The following is a 17,471-nucleotide window of genomic DNA, read 5'->3' on the forward strand; positions in this document are numbered from 1 at the left end:
TATATATATATATATTCCACTAAGAATTTAGAAAGAACTGGGGTCAAGTCTTTGTTAGGCAGAGTTGATCTATGCCCTGAAGGCTATCTAGCAGATCAGCTACCACCCAGCAACCTCTAATTTCTGTGGCAAAAATCAATTCTCTTCCCAAGCTCCCAAAATACCTCAGAGGGCAGCTAGTCCCCAGGGAATCCCTGCTTTGTGAGTTCCCGCTGTGGCGACCCATGTTACAGCCCCTTCCAGTACCTTGATTGTAACGATCTGTTGGTAGGCTCCTGCAACAAAATTGAGCTCTTCCTGAGCATGGACCATTTTGCTTTTCCTAGGAATCCAGGAAGTAAAATAGAAGAGTGCATTGCTGTTCTTCCATGACTTACTATGGGGCTACATTCTGGTAAAGCTATTATAAAAATATCGTATGTTGAACATGCATTTAACCACCTAACTTACTGAATATTATAGTGTAGAAATGTTGTCCGTTGTAGAGTATCAGTGGCTGACACTTACGAATTTGCGGCTGCCTGCGGTGTGGTACTGTGATGAGTACTTACATGGCACAATGCAAGTCTGGGAAAATATCAAAATTCAAATTATGGTTTCTACCTTTCTGCACCACTGTAAGTCACAGATGATCTATATGTGATGCTTTACTAGAAAGCAAACATCAGTTTGTGTTAAAAATTATACAATATTAAAGTAATGACTGCTAATAATTCGTAAAGTTAGATGCTTCTACCTGTCCACAGTTGTAATTGAAAAAGTCAATGATAAAAAGGAAATTAAAATAAAATTTACCTCTTAATTATATCTCAACTAGATGGGCAACTGACTAGGCGGATATCTTATGATGTGCTTTGATGGTAACGAGTACAAAATTAATAATATTCTAAAAATAATGTTTGCAATAATAATTTTGTGGAAACCGGCATCTAAAGCAACATTGGCTGTGTGAATAACAAGTTGACTTAAAAGGTAGAGGGCAGAGCAGGGTGCTCAGAGTGGCTTATTGAAATGAAACCTCTAGAGTAATCTGCATAATAATTGTCCTAATCATCTTCCTAACAGAAAAACTGATGATGTGCAGACTTTCCCATGACCATGCAGTGAGTCAGGGGAACAAGGGATAAAATTCACGATGCTTGGTGGTCCCAGATCGTGGCTTCATTATTTTAGAAGACCCACATCTACCACTCTTGGGAGGTTAGTCCAAAGCTTGCGAACTAGGTCACTGGGTGAAGAGTGGCAGCGCTCTCTTTGTTCCAATTTATAGGATGAAATGATGGGCATGGGCCTGGTAAATTGTACTTGCAATTATTTTCTTAATTATAACTGCAGGGTAGTAACTTCCGCAGACAGGGTGCATAATCGAGGAGGATTCCCCCCACACATGAAGGCGTAGGGCAATCGAAGGTCTCCCATCCCTGCTATAAGGTGCTGCTGAGAGGTTTGCCATTTTCTAAACATAGCACTTGCTCATTTGATGTGATTTACAACTTTTTCACACAATAACCAGGAAAAGTGCTGGATTTAGAAAAGAAAATCTGTTAATGTGGTTGTTAGGGATCATGGGAAAAAGCCTTTTTTGGCTGCACCTTTCACTTTTCAATCTGTGGTGGTAGGTTTTTATATATACACCACGAAATCCGTTTTCTGCTTGTCTGCCTCCTGTAAGAGACGACTGTGTGAGACTGTTATTTGCTCCTCTTCTTCTCTCCATTTCCTTTACCAGGGGGACTCTTCTCTGGCCCCCACTGTCACCCATTATATTCAGGTAAAATAGATCCTAGGAACACTATTGATTTCTTACAGAAATACGGATAGGAATATCTGAGAAGAAAAAAAAATCAACAGTGAAAAAACTCTCCAGAAAACAACCCACAAAACAGGAATAAAAACCAAAACCGCCACTCGGTCTCACAGCTAATAAAAGTAAAGAACAAATGGGAGGGAAAATGGAATGAAAGATGGGCTTGTAAAAACCACAGCCAAATAACTGGGCCATGGAGGGAGGGCAAAATGTCCTGGGGGAAGAGTAAAAAGGCGCCAGACCAGTGCAAGAGGCCCAAAGAGACCAGCAAGGGGCTCAGCAAGGGACCCGGCAGGGGAGCGGGTTGAGTTCTACCCTTTCATAGCATACGCCAGTCCTGCTTCCAGTGTTAAAAGGTAGAGGTGGAGAGAATACGGGACTTTTGACTTCAAACTTGGGACCATTTTTACTGGTCCACCTTCTCTACCCAACTCACTGCATAAAGATAGCCCACCAGGAGCTGTCCTGAACTCTTATGTCTATGAACAGATCTATTTTTTTCCCCTTGAGAAGACATATATATTACCACTAATTGTTTTATTTCAGAAAGTACTTTTTGTCAGTGCTGATTTTATATCCCTAAGTGCCCCCTAGTGACAAGGTCCAATTGCAAAATCTCTTTTGCAGTAATTTTGTTCTAAACACTTCCTTTTCCCAGTGCAAATGTGGTCATCTCAGGGATAAAGAATCCAATTTATCATCAATTTATTTTAATTAGGCAGAGAGTTCAATTTGAGTGGGTCTAGGACATCATAATGGATTACTGTTTTTCTTTGTAAGTTAATTTAAATTAAAAAACATGTATGGTCCCCTGTTATAAAGGCAGGTTCCCCTCAGTTAGAGTATTACAAAACAATATGAGAATTATGAATAGTTATGAAAATAAGATTAGATGAGTCCCCCTCCTGTGTAGATTCCTGACATCATTTCTTTTCATTCACACTTGCAAACAATGGAGCAGCACAGACATAAAGAATCACATTCAGCGCTGTCATTCTTTTCCAGTTATGCTTTCTCCTGATGGCTTTTGATACTCCTATAAATTTATCACAGTAGCTAGGAGGAAAGACATCACAATGATCAATATTTAGGCTTCAATACTGATTTCATCACTGTGCGCTATCGGGCATTTTATGTAAGTTCTTTAAATCTCAGAGTTTTTATCTGCAAAATGGGAATCACAATGGTAACGCAAGACTGCTGTGGGATTAAATGAGATATCACACGTGGAGCCTTCCGCAGTTTGTCAGCATATAGTCAAGGCTTGAGAAATGATAGTTACTAAAAGATGCACCGCTCAATAATTGAGGTTGGCCAACTCTGTCTTTTCTTCTTTCTCTAAAATTGTTTGGTAGAAACAATGTTAATTCTGTGAAGCAGAGTCACAATGACCTTTAAGTAGAATGTGGACCTTGTTTACTTCTAATTGATGCTATTTTTAGATTCTTTTCCCAGCCCAAGTGCTCTAGAGTTTAACTGCAACATTCAGCAAATGTGGCTCGGCTGCACCATGCCTAGCGGATTTCTAGGGATCTGAGAGGCAAATGGAGACATGCTCATGTGTCTCTGTACATGCTCGTACACATTTAAAGATTCCTTAACATTTATTATTATTATTATTATTATTATTATTATTATTATTATTGACATGGAAACTAAGGCATGGTGGTTGGTTTTCCATTAGGGAAGGACAGCACACCCAGGGAGTCATCAGGATTTCTGGGAGGAGATTCTTTTCCTCCACAAGAGGCGCTGTTCTCTCAGGAACTGAAGAGCTCTGCCCTTGAAGCCCTCTAGCCAGCATCATGTTGGAACTATGTTAAATCCTTAACCACTTCTGTGATGGCAACAAGGTTGGGCTGAGCAGATCAGCAACTGCTCTTGAGCAACAGCCAGGTCTATTACAGACTCACCATGGATTTGCCTTTGATTGTTTATTCCAAATGTTTAGCTCCAAATACTTCCGGTTTCCCTCACTTTCACTCCTTGTCATGCCTTAGTCCTAGTTCACCCCCTACTCACAGACCTAGCTGAAAGGGCAACTGATCAGCATGAAGTTGAAGGCACCAGTATATTCCACTGGAAATTTCTCTTGTATAATCACAACAACAGAAAGATTTCAGTGGCCCCAGAGAAAAAGGTTAGCTGTACCGGGACTTAGTAATTTTTATTACTTAGTTATTTGATCGGGATCAAATGTTCACTGATAAACCTGCTTTAAGAACCTGCTAAAATTTACACCCCAGGCCTGGGGAGAGGAAGTTATGCTTAAAGAAGTTTATCTAAATTTAATGAACTTGAGGCAGGTAAATACCTTTATTCTGAAAATCTCTATAAATGTGTTGGTCATGAGGCAAGTTTACAATAGTTTTTCCTGCCACATAAATTTGTATTATACTATTACGCTGAATTTTCATTCACTTTAGGGGCTGCGGAGATAGCTTAGTGGATCTAAGCTCCTGCCTGGGAAGTGCAAGGATCCTGGTTTGCTCCATGCCTTGCAGGCCTGAAACCCTGGGTGTGCCATGTGGACATGATGATGCACACCTGTAATCCCAGCACTGGGGAGGTTGAGACAGGAGGATCACTATGAGTTTGAGCTGTGTAGCAAGACCCTATATCAACTAACTAAATAAATGAAAAACTGATTAAAATAATTATAAAAATTTTTTCATTCACTTGATTTCAAAAATGGTTGACATATCCAGAGATCTCTAGTTCTTTATCTTCATAGTAACCTAGAATGTCACATTTATAGCTGTAAAAATTGTTTCTAAGGCTCAGTTTTTCATCTCTAGTTGTAACTTTGTTCTCTTCTCTGCACATTTGCCGTCTCCTCCACCCCAAGTTCAAATAGTTTATATGACTGCTTCTCTGTCCTTCTGGGATTGCTGCCATTTTTTCCAAGTTATTCCTGTTCTATGTCATGCAAAAACTGTAGCGCAGCCCAGCATCAGTGACCTGGGTCAAGTCAAAACTGGGAAGAACAAGTCATTGGGGAACTCTGATGCTGGTCAAGAAAGCCCTAGTGGGCCTGCAAGAGAGCTCAGCTGTATAAAGCGCTTGCTTAGGCAAGCGTTCACCACTGCAGGGGATGGCGGGTCAATCCCCAGCACCACACGCTGCTTCAGTCCCACCCTCAGGGCAGGCTGAGCTGGCCAAAAAAAAAAATAAAGGAGGAGGAGGAGGAGGAGGAGGAGGAGGAGGAGGAGGCGGCACTGGTTAATGGGCAGAGTTGGTGGTCTTGTCATGTGAATGTGAAGCATGCTCAGGAAGTAGGAAAGAGGGTACAGTGAGTTTGAACACCCCATTCCTCATTGTTTGTGCATCATTTCAGTGATGCCAGCCTTGATTCGCCCTAAAAATGATGCTAATTAAAAGGAAAATAGTGTATAGGTATTTTCTATTAAATGCATAGTGCCTGCCATTTAGTTGGCATTCCATAAATTATGTCCAGATGAACAAATGAATGAATGATTCATTAGCTACCTACTAGCAATTGTTCCTCTTGCTGAATATGTTTAATCCATTTGATATAAGCACAGTATTCCAGAGGCCACAGGCAAGGGTCTATTTCCACACAATCCACTCTGCTTTGTTCTCTGATGATTGACCATGTGTTATTGTTTAGATCAAGAAGATCAAGAATGACCTCTTTGGGGCTGGGGATATAGCTCAGGGGCACGGTACTAGCTGGCAAGCAGAAGGTCCTGAGTTCAATTTCCAGCTCAGGAAGAAAACAAGCAAGTCCCCCAAGGTCCTCATGCTGTTATAGGCAGGACTTTGGGCAGGTGATTAGTGATTGGTGTATGGGGAAGACACAGCTGACTTCTGGTTAGGAGATAGATCTGGTCAGGAGAGCAGGTCCCTGGATCCTCCCTTTCCTCTTTGCTCCCTGGCCAGTGAGATGAGAGCAGCCTTCTTCTGCCTATATCCTTCCTTCAGGACTTCTTGACTTAGATCCAGCTGCTTATTGACTGAGATGTCGAAAGCTGGTCCGCCAAAATAAATCTATTCTGCTTTAAGTTGTGGGTGTCCAGTGTCATGTCTGGTGACAGGAGTGACTAGGACACAATGTTTCTCATCCTGCTGCTGTGCCTATGTATCCTGTTACCAGCAGAAGGAAATACATAAAGGCATGCACACAGGGAAATCCAGCATTATGAATGTAAAGCCTAAATCAGGATAAGTCTCGATATATATTTATTTTGGGAGTTACTAATCCCATAAAGCCAGGAGAATTACAAGCAGCAGTATAAAAATCCAACTGTGGGTTGAGGTATCTAGTTTATTGAGATGTACTTTTAGTTACTTATAAGGAAATTGATTATATATATAAAAAATCATTTTTCTATTCTCAACTACAAGAGAGCAGGGATGAGACAGACCACTGTGATGGACAGTGATAGGGTAGAGAAGCTTAGGTTGACCAAAATAAGCCCCTGGGTGCCGTGCACTATTGCCATTTGTGGCATGGTATGTTTCAACAGACCTGCAGTGAACAGCTGATGAAACCACAGAAACAGAATGCTTCAGTACATGAGAAATGGTTACCAAGGAAAACCTGAATAAGCTTCTTTAGCTTCACTTGCTCTTAGCCAACTTCAAAACATTAATTTTGGAGGTCACAGAACCGGGAAATACACTGTTAGTTCCCTGCTAGCTTTGCTGTCGATAACATTTTGAATGTGTGGGTTATCATCATAGTTGCTTGGGTTATTTCCTGGGGACCTGAGGGTCACTGGTGCTGAAAACATTGACCCCTTACTTGAGCTCACAGAAATCTGATGGCTGATTGCAATGAGATGAAAGGGCTGGTTTTTCTGTCTTCATATTGTGTCTCTTTGCTATCTTAACCTTTGAGCCAGATTTTCTGCAGCTCTGCACATAGACAGGTCAGTCAATCATTTAAAATATTTTGGATAATACTAAACTAACAGGGTTAACTTGACCCAGTGCTCATTGGACCCGACATGCATTTTGCTTTCTCTTTCACCACTTCGTGCTTTCTCAGAGGCTGGAAAAGCTTATGCAACTGCAGCTCCTTGCTCCTGTTGCGGGTCCGCATACACAAGACCAGGATGTGCTGTGCAGGATGATTGCTCGAGCAACATGAAAATTCAACAGGCTCCAGGACAAATTGACTCTGACTGCCCAGTGAAGAAGAAACATCTTTTGGCCTCCTGCCCCTGGCCAATGGGAATTATTAGACATTAGATCACCCCAGCAAATCAATAAAACCTGGTGCTCTTTGTTCCTGGGGCGGCAGCTTTGTCACTCTCTTAACCAACTGTTGGCTCCTTTCACTTGAAGCTACAGTATGGCTGAACTCCCCAGCCCAAAGAAAGAGCTTTGCCTGTGTAGGGGCACATGTGTTGCAAAATCATGACCATCACCTGCTGTTGCTGGGTCAGAAGGGTCCATCATCTGGTCCTGCAGAGAACCCGGGGGAAATGCCTGCACCACAAGCAACCCCTCCAAGAGCTGCTCTTCTGCAGGGCAGATCCAGCATGACTAGCTGCTCTGACTAGGGAGGGGGAGCCTGCCTGCTGTGATTGTGAGACCTTCCTTATTTAACACCTCCACCCCTTGCCAATCAGACCCCCAACTCCTGCAAAATGTACTCAGCATTCTTTGCAAACTACTTATAAAGTCTTTCTCCATCCCAATGAAATCTGTAGACCCTCTTTGTTCTTTGGCCATACCAGAGCCATCCCAGTCCATGCATGTGCCTTGGATTGTCATTTTACTTTTTACATTTCCTAAATAAATCTTTTTTATGCTTGGAACTTCATCTCTGAGTTTTCATTTTTCTAATCTCTGTGATTTTATTTGACTTTTTTTTTTCTAATATCAAAATAGAGCAATTTATTCAAGACACTGAATATGATCTGTTGATTCTGGAAACAAATGAGCTATGACACACAGTTTTTTTTTTTCTCCAACAGCATGAGGCATGAGTGGGGGCGGGGACACAGAGCAAATTTGGGGCAAGCGATGCTGTTGAACAGAATCTGGAAAGTGCTGATAGGGAACCACTTCTGGTTGTATGTCTGACACAGACAAAAAAAAACTGCAGAAGCCAGAATTAAAACTTCAGTGAGCAGCAGAAGAGACACTTCTGTATTTGACAAGAAACACAATAGAAAACAAAATAAAGGTGGAACAAGAAGTTAAAAAAGAAAAAAAAATACAAAGGAACAAAGCAGATCCTTACATTGGACAAAGTGCATGGGACTCAACTCTGTGATCTATGCTTGAGAAAGACAGAACAAAAGGTCCAGTCCTACGGCGGGCATCGGCGTTGTGCAGGGTCGGAGAGCTGAACCCCACGGTGTCCCTGTGGTCTTTCTGGCCCCCTGTGGGGCAGCCTCCCTTTCCCATGCATGTGCTGGACAGGGCTCGTGGTCACTTGTGTCTGCTTGTATGGTTACATTTGGTCACTCAGACTGAAGGATCCCTCACAATTGCGTAAGAGCTGTAGACAATGTTGAGTGATGCGACGCCCATGTGCTTGACTTTGGAGCTGAGCCCACTGGCTCCAGTGGTCAGGTGATGGAGGTACACAGGCATGGCAGCCCCCCACACAGCTGGCAGTTGAGTCATTTTGCCGAGAGCAGGATGCACTTCCAGGGTGTGAGCAGCAGCATCCTCTGGTTTGGTCCCTCTGACCCGAGCTCCACTGCGCTGATGGACAGGAGGGGACACGGTGGCCCTCTGTGGAAGAGTCTGCTTGTCAGGGCTCACTATGCTGGGTGCCAACCCACCAACTGTGGTGGGGTGGTGGTCTAGCTCACTTCAGATGGGAGACCCTAGCCCTGGAATCCAGGCTTAGACTGTCTAGGGAGTCCCTTATCTGATAACCCTGTCACCACAAATGGCAAATCCATACAAGCTATACCGGGACAATGAGCTGCCAGTTGACAGCTGATGCTAGATGGAGATGAACATGTATTTCTTTAGGGAGCTCAAAAGACGGTGTTTCTCTGTTCTCCTGACAGCCTTCATCTCAACTGATGCATCCTCAGAGTGGGGACACCTTCAATGTTGGAAAATGGGACCCAGGATGTCACAGAACCTGGGCTTTCCTGTTGAGTATTCAGGTAACAGAGCCCAACCTGAATACTCCACTAGAAAACATGGCCCTTTCTGGTCTGTTTGCCCTCCAGTTACTTCCAAGGCTCCAGTGTTCTCTGGCTTGCCTGGCTGGTCCTTGTCACCCATTTCCTGTTCTGTGGGTGGACGCCACTCTCTAAATAACACCCCACCTCAGTGAGGAGTGCAGCCCACATCTTGCACTATGCCCAGGGCCCTCCTCAGCTCTCAGAAAGAGGCCTGGCTTACAGTCTGCTCCTGTCGCTAGCAACAGCGCCAGGCATACAAAGGTCACCCAGATTCAGTGGAAAGCAAACAGTCCCAAGGACACAAAGCTGTGTTTAACTTTTAAAAAATAGTAAAGATTTATCATTTAAAAACAATAACAATAAGAACAACAAATCTCTCTCCTTGTCTCCAGTGAGAGAAAGAAATGATAAAGCTGGTGGATGGGCTGGGTGACATTGTACCTACAAAATAATTCATCTTCAGGGCTGAACGTCTTCCTCCAGTGTTCATACTTTGTCACTAGACGAAGTGACCCTCTGGAGCCTTCAAGTGAGTCTCACAAGGGCCCAATGGGCACGTTCTTGGTGGCAGGCCCATAGGCTACTGCACTGCTGAGAGAGATTCACGACAGGACCAACTGTGGCCAAGCATGGCCTCTTCCCCTTGTTTCCAGCCACCTTCCACATCACTGGAGAGAAAGGGCAAGTTGCCTCTGATTCTGCCTGTATCTTCTTAAATGTCTGTGTTTTAAAAATATAAATCACACAAAGCTCTCTATGTATGATGGCCATTTTGGGATTTTAAAATTGTTTTAACATAAAGGTACTTTTTTCTTTTTCCAAAAATACTCCAGACTCTTTCTCTTATAAGTCTTTTTTTTTCCTCCTGTAAAAATTCCCCCTCCCCACTTCCTTCTGTAAGGCACTTCTGCGCTGAAAGTGCCCTTTGCGATCTCCGATGTGAACAACTGTGAAAGGGACAGGAGTGTGAGTGGAGGGCAAGGGCGGAGGGCAGAGGGAGGCAGAAAGCTGTCTATCCATGGTTCAGTCCCCCTATCCATGAGGCCATGTGCCTTGCAGGTGTCAGGAAAGGCAAGACCACACCAGACAAAAGAAAACTTCACAGAGGGGAACAGTGACAGGGTGGGGGGAACACAATGACAATCCCAAAACTGTTTCCATCTCAAACCGAAGCCCTCGCATGACAGTTACAGCAAATAGAAAAACCACTGAACAAAGAAGGTTCTAGAAAATAGCATTGTGATTACAAAGTTGTGCATTTCAGGGGTACAAACCGGTCTTTGAACATACTATGGCGAGAGCAATTGTGGCGTCCAGACTGACAGGGGTTGGGGGCGTCACAAGGGGGAGGTGTTTTTTCCCCTTTGATTTATCACAACATTTCACTGATTTTCTGTTTTCTTCGCACAGCTTTTTCCATGCTCAGCCATCAGAGCCTGCCGTAGGTGGAAACCAAGCCACTGGTGCCTTCATTCTTCCCCGGCGGGACGTCCTACGTGGAGACCCTTCTCACCCCCTCGATATGACTGTGTGTATGCTGTTGCATTTGCTTGATTTTTAAGCTTCTGGATGAAGATTACAAAAAGTACAGACTCCTGTGCCCAGCGAGGAGCTGACGTCAAAGCACTTTCTGATGCAAGTCCCGTTCGCCCAGTTGTGGAGCGGGCCTTTGGGAGCGTGCTGCAACACCACATATCCACTGCTGGTCCATGAGAATTCTTTCTTTTCTCTATAATATTTTGTGTTTACTTTCACAGATCCTAAACACATATGGAACCACCAGATGTGCTGGCACCCACTTTGTCACCCCGAGCATTCCAACATACCTCGAAGACGCCGCTGTGCCTCGGTAGTTGTGGATCAGACTTCCGCTCTGTGTATTCTGGACGTGCACACACTTGTCGAAAGAACAACTGGCCAAATACGTCCCATCGGGGCTGAACACCACACTGTAGACAGGCTTCTGGTGCATGGTGAGCGTGTGGATGCAGACACCCCGCTCCACACCCAACAGCCGAACCGTAGAATCCAGTGAAGCGCTTGCTAGCATGATGTTGGCATTCGGGTTGCTAGTGGCAGACCCCGTGGAACTCCACTTGATGGTGTATATTTCCTTGCTATGGGCTTGAAGATCGTGCACACACGTGTCCTGCTGCATATTCCAGATCTTGAATGTCATGTCGTCAGAGCAGGACGCAAGTAATATTCCGGAGGGATCACATTTGAAGTTGTTGACCTCATTTGAGTGTCCTTGGAAGGTTTGGACTGGGCAGTCGCAGCCGAATCTGCACAAGTGAAAACACCTATCTGTGCTACAGGAGGTGAAAGTAGTGTTGTTCTGTCGGTCTGCATCGAGAGCTGTGCTGAATGCAAAGGAAACTGCTGCTTGGCTTCACCTGTGTGGGCGTCTCAAATTCTTGTCCTTTTGTCCACACCAGCACTCAAAATATAATTCCCCTTTTTGTTCCACTTCAAGGCAAAGATAGGTCCTTTATGCTGGCTTAAGGTGCTGGCCAAGTTACCATCTTCCTTCCATACTCTTGCAAAGCCGTCACAGGAGACTGTAGCCAGGAGTGTCCCATTGCTGCTCCAGTCCAGCAAAGTGACCTCCTCGTTGCTCGGGAGGTCTTGGCCCCCTTCACACATATAGGGCCTCCGCAGCCCACTGCTGCTCATTCAGGTTCCGCATCCTAGCAGTGGATTCACTGGACCCAGAAGTTAGCAGATCACTGACAGGCTTCCAGGCAAAAACAAACACCTTGGACTTGTGACCCTGGAGGACTGGCTTTGCTGAGAGGAATTTCAACATCCCCATCTATGTCCATGGGCTTTGAGTGGTTATTCATCGTGTGTGCTCTGTGGCCTCTCCGTTCTTTGGAGGGTTTTTCTAGGAAACAGCTGCCTGGTCTGTGGTGGCTGCTGTTGCTGTTGTTGCAGCTGCTGCTGCAGCAGCTGCTGCAGCTGTGCTGGCTCACCACTAAGCAAGCTTCTCTCGCAACACTTGCTGCTGCGTCTGCACCACATTGGGCATCACAGTGTCTATCAGGGATGGGGACTCTATGGCGTGGCTGTCAAACACCATGCCATCCTCGTTGATGCTGAGGGCTCCATGCACTGCAGCCCATTCTACAGGATGGAGATGAGGGCTGCTGACAGCACTAGAGTCCCGGTGATGCTGGACTGACTGATATGGCTCTCAATCCTAAATGTGAAGGCCAAGTGGGAAAACCTGACTCCTGGAGCTACTGATACACCAGAAAGTTCACCTCGTTGCTGGATATGCTCATCTTAGCCCCACCTCATGGCAATGAGATCTTCACAAAGTGGGAACTCCACCCTCCTTTATGCTTCATGCTTAAGACCTTTGAACCAGTGGGCAGCCAGCATCTGTCATGGACCCCACAAGGCGCCTGCCTGCAGGTACCAACTCAGAAGCAGGTGCAGACAAGTTCCCCCTTCAGCTCACACCTTCTTTCTAATCCGTGCTTCTATCTCGGTCACCCCCACTGCCATCAGCCGCACACCTTGGGGCTGTACTCGCTCTGCGCCCCCACCTCCACCGCAGTTGCAGAGCCTGAGCTGAGAGCAGTTGCCTGAGGGCCCAATGTCCCGGAGCTGCCACGACTGAGTCCCGAGATGGTGCGGGCCCTGCAAAGATTCGGAGCCGAGTCTTTATTTGACTTTGATACTGGAATTTAAAACTCTGTTTAAAATAGAAGATGAGCCTTGTATAGTTCAGCATATTAATATGGCTTTTCTTTTTATACCTCGATTTTAGACTTTTCTGCTGGATGGTTAAGACCAAGATAAAGCAAGACCTACATAACAAGAATAGTAACTTTTGTATCTGACAAGGTCAGTGAAATCCCCTCAGGATTTACCCTGAAATCCCATACTGCAGTTTGTAGATCCTTTGTCAGTGTCAGCCATGTGGATGAATCAGCACCATTGCTTGATGAGTTTCCTTTCTGTGAAAGCCTGAGAGAATGTTTTCTCTCCATGTGACTCTCCTTAGGCACACTCTACATCGTTGATCGCTTTCCTCTGTAATCATAATCTCCTTCGTCAGAAAATTTGGGACATCAATGAGTTACAGGAAGTTACAGTACAGGTTCTCCTATGTCCTGAGTCCTCACTGACCTTGAAAGGCTAGGGCCAAAATGTTGGCTGTCCTTGCAGCCCTTTTTTTTCTCTAATTTTTGGTCTGCAAACTTAAGTTGTTAACCCTCCAGAAGAGAAGCTTAATGATATTATTACCCTATGACAGAGGCAGTTGAGCTTAACCTTAGATAGATATTCACTATCTGTCTGAATATCAAACATCTTAGATGTAACATGGAACAGGTCAACAACTTCTGACATTGCCAGTCCTATGGATAACCCACTACTATTATGGATTACTGGACTATATTAGATTATTTTGCTGAATTCATGCAGCTACAATATTTAAATGTCAATGGAATACCCATATCTGACAAAACTAAACAAAATAAGGGGATATAAATGATCATTTTGTATCTGTATATACACAATAGTTAGGATAGATATACAGCTACTTTCTCTTAATTCAATGAGAGGAAAGATTTGTGCTAATATTGTTCAGACAGGGTATCATGTCTGCATCTTATACTATGAATAATCACTATGTAGACAACAATATGCAATGTATTAATTATTGAAACTGTCCTACTAACCTGTTTTGAAACTGTCTCATTGCTACTTATTTCTCAATAAAATTAATAAAAAATAGAAGCAAAATAATAAAATAAAAAAAGAGAAAAAAGAAAAAAATTACACGAGATCAAATTATGTTTGTAAAATAAATAAAGCCTTACTACTACCAAAAACTAAAAATAAAAATAGGAGATTAAAAAAAAGCAAAACATGAGGTCAAGCTCACATTGACCTTTTTTTTTTTAATACTAAACTTCAACTTCTTGGTCTTTACTCCACCAGAAACAAAACATGGACCCACAGAACTCATGCTGGGCCAATAGAAATAAGATAAAGCTAATGAATTTGAGTTTGAGCTTTTGTGGCTTCTGATGAAGCACAAAGATGTGGCAGCAAAGAAGAGTGAGTAAAAAGTAAATGTAGGCCAGCTCGGATGGGCACTGCCCGCTGCACAGGAGGAGCTTGAAGCAGGCTAAGACCTACTACCGACTCCCGCAACCACTGAGAACCAAAGCAAGTGGGAGGGAATGCTTGCTTTTCGGAGGGACTGACACAGTTTTGATGGCTACTTCTCCCTGATCTTTGTTACTGTTCTCTTAATTCCTCTGTGTATTTAGAAAAAAGTGGAGCAAGGACATCCTCAGAGAGATGGATTAAGGCTAGGGACCAAGCTGGAACCAATGCTGCTTCTACCTTCCATGAGATATTTTCTTAAAGATGGAAAGTTAACCATTTAAGAAGGTAAATTTGGAGTGGCTGAAAAAGAGATTTTAGAAGAAGGGAGAAAAATCAAAGAGAAACTTCATAATTTATCTATTCATTCAAGAAGTTTGTGATTGATTATGTTTCAGAAAAGGTGCAAACTGACAAAGGGTCATAGGTGCATATAATCTTCTTGGAAAGATACGCTGCACCAAAAATTCCCTGAATCTTTATAGAATCACAATGTGGCAGGTGATACAACTAAGACAAAGGTATATTAAGTAAAAACAAGCAAGCAGAGCTCTTTTCTAGTCAAAAGGAGCTGAGGTGTTTGCAGAATTTCCCAGAGGAAGTATCTGTAATCTGAAGACAGAGGCAAAGCTTGGAAGTGTGTGTGTGGGGGGTGGGGGGCAGGTATGCTGAGGAGGGGAGGAAATGATAAAGATCAAGAACACACATCAGCAGGAAGGGGTCTTCTTGACCAGGCTGTGGAGAGTGGCTCAGAGCAAGAGAAAGTTGGATGTGTCTCATGAGAGCCATGGGAGATAGGGAGGGTGAGATCTGTAGGAAGAGGATACATCTTATACAATGGGAAAGGAGTTCCGTTTTCTTCCAGGGGTAGTGGGAAGCCTCTGAAACATTTCAAGTTGTACAACAGCACCCTGAGCTCTGCATTTCATAAATTTCACTCTGGCTGTGATATGGGTAGGGAAGAGAAGAATGGATGTAAGGAGACCAGTTAGGAGCTGTGAGATGTGGTGGGCAGAGCAGACGGAGACAGCAGCCACGCCCTTCAAAGGAGGGTGGACAGGCTGCCAACCAGATATGTGAGCTGAAGGAGCAGAAAGAGTCAAGCTGCGGTTTCCAGCAGGAGCAAATGGGTGACATTCAAGGTGAGAAATACAGAAAGAGTAGCAGGTTTAGGGGAAATGACAATAATGTCATATTAACAGGCAGCTGATATTGTGGTTATTAGTTTCTGAAACTAAGCAGCGAAGAAGATATTGAAAATGAATGGAACCTCTAGGGAAAGAGTACACCAAATTTCACCATGAACCAACGAAGCCATGAAGAGTATGTTGTGCAAACTTCAGATACAAGAAGACAGTGTGTCAAAAGGACAAGAAGAATGTGTTAGACATGGAGAAGGAAGCCTTACTTTTCAGGGAGTTGGGTGTAACAAGATGAATGCAAGGCAAGCTTAACAACACAATTGTTTAAGCTTAACAACACAGAGATCATTAGCTACAGTGAGCCAATATAGTGGATGGAGGTGGTTCAGACAGAAGCCAGACTGTAGTGGACAGGAAGTAAATGACGGTGAGAAGGGGGAGTGGAAGTTAAGTGTTTTAAGATGCAAGGCCAAGGGAAAGAGATGCATCTGGCAGGAGACACTAGATTCAATGATCTATCTATCTATCTATCTATCTATCTATCTATCTATCTATCTATCTATCTATCTCTCATCTATCTATCTATCTATCTATCCATCTATCTATCTATCTATCATCTATGTATCATCTATCTATCCATCTATCCGTCCATCTATCATCTATCTCTTTAAAGAAAAAAACCCAGCACTGTGGATATGGACAGAAAGCAGTCAGAGGAGCAAAGTCTGAAGATAATGGGGGAAAAAAAATGAGTAGCTCACTCACAAAGCCCCTTGGAACACAAAAAAAAGGTACCCAGAGCCCAAGAGTAGAGTTTGGGGGTTACATATCAAATTACAGCAGCCATGTCTTGGTTATTTCAGGTAAATGATCTAACTAAATAAACAATTTTGTAGTAAGACATATAATCCCAAAAGTATTATTCCCTCATCTATATTTGGTTTCTCTTAACCATGTTATATGAAACCAAATTAATTTAAGTGTAATTCTTTGTCTCATTTGTAACCCTTCACACTTTGTATCTTTTGGCTTTGATATAGTATATTTTGAATAAACATTTCTTTAAATGAAAAACATTTAATTGGAAAAAAATGTTAGCTGAGTATGGTGGTACATGCCTGGTTGAAGCAGAAAGAACGGAAAATTTGAGTCCAATACAGACAACTTGCAGAGATCCTGTTAATGATGATGATGATGATGATGATGATGATGATGATGATGATGATGATGATGATGATGATGATGTAGCTTGGTGCAAAGGTCCTGGGTTCAATCCCCAGTAACACTGGACCCACTCCTCCACTACCACACACACGTTAAACATGTACGTGTCCTGCAGGCCAAGCAGTAGGCTTCACATACCTGCCCCCTTCCTACTTCCCTGTGTATGCTTTTGGTTACTCTCCTTTGTAGCTTTCTTATTCTTGTAGCACCTAGTCCTGGATTCACAGCTGGTATTCAATAAGGATGTCATTTCAAATCACTTCTATTCTGCTACTGTGAAGTGAGTCTTCTACTCTTTCAATCTTGAGATATAAGTTCATGCTAAATATTTGCCTTTTGTTTGTACCTATCCTTTGCCAAAACACTGAAAACTCCAAATTGGAGCCCAGAGGAGCCGCTGACAAATGTTCACTCTCCTCATGTCTCTCGCTGTGCTTGTCTCGCTGCCACACAGGGCGACTTGCCTCACTGTCAGAGGGAGGTTTCTGCTCTGCACATCAAGGCCTTGAAGAAGAAAGGAGCCCTGTTGGGTTCTACTTAAGGTTTCATTGCACTCTGTGTGTCGGTGTGACTCCGATTCAGTCGTCGGATTGCAAGACTTCGAGTTGAAAAGAATCTTCCAGACCACTTTATCTCCCTGCCGTCCTAGACCACACAGACGAGAAAGCCCACAATGGCTAAGAGGTAGCCCGGGGTGCTCTGTATAAGTGGGTGATGCTGGCATTGGAGTGATAAGCAGCACTCCACCTGCACCTTCCTGGGATGATGTCTGCATGTATCACAGTTTAATAAATTCTTGATGATTTGGATCTGTTGCTTAGAAACTTGAGTAGAGAAAACAATAAACACAGATCTTGAATTAGTGCAAGTTGTGCATAAGGTCTAAATCTTAGAGTACCTTCCCTTCCCTCAGTTTAGAATAGAAATATTTTAGAAAGATAGGCGAACTAACATCAGCAAATACAGAAATAAATTTCTGACTCATGACATGCAATCTCTGAGGGCATTTCTTCACTTGCTCCTATTCTTTGGGGAGCAATGAAGTGG

The 17,471-nt window shown here is 43.5% G+C and overlaps 1 protein-coding gene and 1 pseudogene across 1 annotated transcript in view; both read right to left on the bottom strand.

The window, feature by feature from the left end:
- Nucleotides 1–17,471, bottom strand: part of Chst9 (carbohydrate sulfotransferase 9) — a 274,314-nt gene that overhangs the window by 79,563 nt on the left and 177,280 nt on the right. The gene's annotated exons all lie outside the window — the stretch shown is intronic.
- Nucleotides 10,683–12,218, bottom strand: LOC101565665 (annotated as a pseudogene).

Source organism: Octodon degus, unplaced genomic scaffold, assembly GCF_000260255.1.
Source record: "Octodon degus isolate 3935 unplaced genomic scaffold, OctDeg1.0 scaffold00003, whole genome shotgun sequence".
NCBI classification, from domain to species: Eukaryota; Metazoa; Chordata; class Mammalia; order Rodentia; family Octodontidae; genus Octodon; species Octodon degus.